The sequence below is a fragment of the Parasteatoda tepidariorum genome, chromosome 3 (assembly GCF_982258835.1).
Source record: "Parasteatoda tepidariorum strain Cologne lab strain chromosome 3, Ptep-v5.0, whole genome shotgun sequence".
Classification (NCBI taxonomy): Eukaryota; Metazoa; Arthropoda; class Arachnida; order Araneae; family Theridiidae; genus Parasteatoda; species Parasteatoda tepidariorum.
In genome coordinates this window covers 95,991,411-95,993,910 of record NC_141757.1, presented here as the reverse complement: position 1 = coordinate 95,993,910, position 2,500 = coordinate 95,991,411, and the positions used below count along the sequence as shown (strand labels likewise).

The 2,500-nt window shown below is 33.6% G+C and overlaps 8 non-coding genes across 8 annotated transcripts; all 8 read left to right on the top strand.

Annotated features, from left to right (window-relative positions):
- The first annotated feature begins 172 nt into the window (after positions 1–172).
- TRNAS-AGA (transfer RNA serine (anticodon AGA)) lies at positions 173–254 on the top strand. The gene has a single exon. It is a non-coding gene; the product is annotated as a tRNA-Ser (tRNA).
- A 468-nt stretch (positions 255–722) lies between these two features.
- On the top strand, positions 723–804 carry TRNAS-UGA (transfer RNA serine (anticodon UGA)). Its single transcript has one exon. It is a non-coding gene; the product is annotated as a tRNA-Ser (tRNA).
- Positions 805–997: 193 nt separating this feature from the next.
- On the top strand, positions 998–1,079 carry TRNAS-AGA (transfer RNA serine (anticodon AGA)). The gene has a single exon. It is a non-coding gene; the product is annotated as a tRNA-Ser (tRNA).
- A 193-nt stretch (positions 1,080–1,272) lies between these two features.
- Positions 1,273–1,354, top strand: TRNAS-AGA (transfer RNA serine (anticodon AGA)). Its single transcript has one exon. It is a non-coding gene; the product is annotated as a tRNA-Ser (tRNA).
- A 192-nt stretch (positions 1,355–1,546) lies between these two features.
- On the top strand, positions 1,547–1,628 carry TRNAS-AGA (transfer RNA serine (anticodon AGA)). Its single transcript has one exon. It is a non-coding gene; the product is annotated as a tRNA-Ser (tRNA).
- A 93-nt stretch (positions 1,629–1,721) lies between these two features.
- On the top strand, positions 1,722–1,803 carry TRNAS-AGA (transfer RNA serine (anticodon AGA)). The gene has a single exon. It is a non-coding gene; the product is annotated as a tRNA-Ser (tRNA).
- A 193-nt stretch (positions 1,804–1,996) lies between these two features.
- On the top strand, positions 1,997–2,078 carry TRNAS-AGA (transfer RNA serine (anticodon AGA)). Its single transcript has one exon. It is a non-coding gene; the product is annotated as a tRNA-Ser (tRNA).
- A 193-nt stretch (positions 2,079–2,271) lies between these two features.
- Positions 2,272–2,353, top strand: TRNAS-UGA (transfer RNA serine (anticodon UGA)). The gene has a single exon. It is a non-coding gene; the product is annotated as a tRNA-Ser (tRNA).
- Positions 2,354–2,500: the final 147 nt, after the last annotated feature.

Sequence of the window (2,500 nt, the reverse complement as noted above, 5' to 3'; positions counted from 1 at the left end):
CATCAGCTCGCTAAATCAAATTATAAAAATCTGCTTTATATGATATAGAACAAAACATTTTTTTATTTGTTTAAGATTTTAACCAATTTTAATATATGCATTCCATAACAAAATTTTTGTTTATTTAGTTGAATACTGGAGAATAAAAATTTGGGAACCACCAACCACACAGGTAGTCGTGGCCGAGTGGTTAAGGCGATGGACTAGAAATCCATTGGGATCTTCACGCGCAGGTTCGAATCCTGCCGACTACGAATTATTTTTTCTGTTGCTTGCATTAGCTCGCTAAATCCAATTATAAAAATCTGTTTTATACGATTTAGAACAAAACATATTTTTATTTGTTTAAGATTTTAACCAATTTTTTTATATGTAATCCATAACAAAATTATTGTTTATTTAGTTGAATACTGAAGAATAAAAATTTGGGAACCACCAACCACTGAAGTAGTCGTGGCCGAGTGGTTAAGGGGATGGACTAGAAATTCATTGGGATATTCCCGAGCAGGTTCGAATCCTGCCGACTGCGAATTCAGTTTTCTGTTGCTTGCATCAGCTCGCTAAATCCAATTATAAAATTCTTTTTTATAGGATTTAGAACAAAGCATTTTTTAATTTGTTTAAGATTTTAACCAATTTTAATATATGTATTCCATAACAAAATTTTTGTTTATTTCGCTGAATACTGGAGAATAAAAATTTGGGAACCACCAGCCACTCAAGTAGTCGTGGCCGAGTGGTTAAGGCGATGGACTTGAAATCCATTGGGATCTTCCCGCGCAGGTTCGAATCCTGCCGACTACGAATTCATTTTTCTGTTGCTTGCATCAGCTCGCTAAATCCAATTATAAAAATCTGTTTTATACGATTTAGAACAAAACATATTTTTATTTGTTTAAGATTTTAACCAATTTTAATATATGTCTTTCATAACAAAATTTTTGTTTATTTAGTTGAATACTGGAGAATAAAAATTTAGAAACCAATAACCACTCAAGTAGTCGTGGCCGAGTGGTTAAGACGATGGACTAGAAATCCATTGGGATCTTCCCGCGCAGGTTCGAATTCTGCCGACTACGAATTCATTTTTCTGTTGCTTGCATCAGCTCGCTAAATCGAATTATAAAAATCTGTTTTATACTATATAGAACAAAACATTTTTTTATTTGTTTAAGATTTTAACCAATTTTAATATATGTATTCCATAACAAAATTTTTGTTTATTTAGTTGAATACTGGAGAATAAAAATTTAGAAACCACCAACCACTCAAGTAGTCGTGGCCGAGTGGTTAAGGCGATGGACTAGAAATCCATTGGGATCTTCCCGCGCAGGTTCCAATCCTGCCGACTTCGAATCCTTTTTTCTGTTGCTTGCATCAGCTCGCTAAATCAAATTATAAAAATCTGTTTTATTTGATATAGAACAAACATATTTTTATTTGTTTAAGATTTTAACCAATTTTAATATATGTATTCCATAACAAAATTTTTGTTTATTTAGTTGAATACTGGAGAATAAAAATTTGGAATCCACCAACCACTCAAGCAGTCGTGGCCGAGTGGTTAAGGCGATGGACAAGAAATCCATTGGGATCTTCCCGCGCAGGTTCGAAACCTGCCGACTACGAATTCATTTTTCTGTTGCTTGCATCAGCTCGCTAAATCCAATTATAAAAATCTATACTGGAGAATAAAAATTTAGGAACCTCCAACCACTCAAGTAGTCGTGGCCGAGTGGTTAAGGCGATGGACTAGAAATCCATTGGGATCTTCCCGCGCAGGTCCGAATCCTGCCGACTAAGAATTCATTTTTCTGTTGCTTGCATCAGCTCGCTAAATCCAATTATAAAAATTTGTTTTATACGATTTAGAACAAAGCATTTTTTAATTTGTTTAAGATTTTAACCAATTTTAATATATGTATTCCATAACAAAATTTTTGTTTATTTAGTTGAATACTGGAGAATAAAAATTTGGGAACCACCAACCACTCAAGTAGTCATGGCCGAGTGGTTAAGGCGATGGACTAGAAATCCATTGGGATCTTCCCGCGCAGGTTCGAATCCTGCTGACTACGAATTCATTTTTCTCTTGCTTGCATCAGCTCGCTAAATCCAACTATTAAAATCTGTTTTATACGATTTAGAACAAAACATTTTTTTATTTGTTTAAGATTTTAACCTATTTTAATATATGTATTCCATAACAAAATTTTTGTTTATTTCGCTGAATACTGGAGAATAAAAATTTGGGAACCACCAGCCACTCAAGTAGTCGTGGCTGAGTGGTTAAGGCGATGGACTTGAAATCCATTGGGATCTTCCCGCGCAGGTTCGAATCCTGTCGTCTACGAATTCATTTTTTTGTTGCTTGCATCAGCTCGCTAAATCCAACTATTAAAATCTGTTTTATACGATTTAGAACAAAACATTTTTTTATTTGTTTAAGATTTTAACCTATTTTAATATATGTATTCCATAAAAAAATTTTTGTTTATTT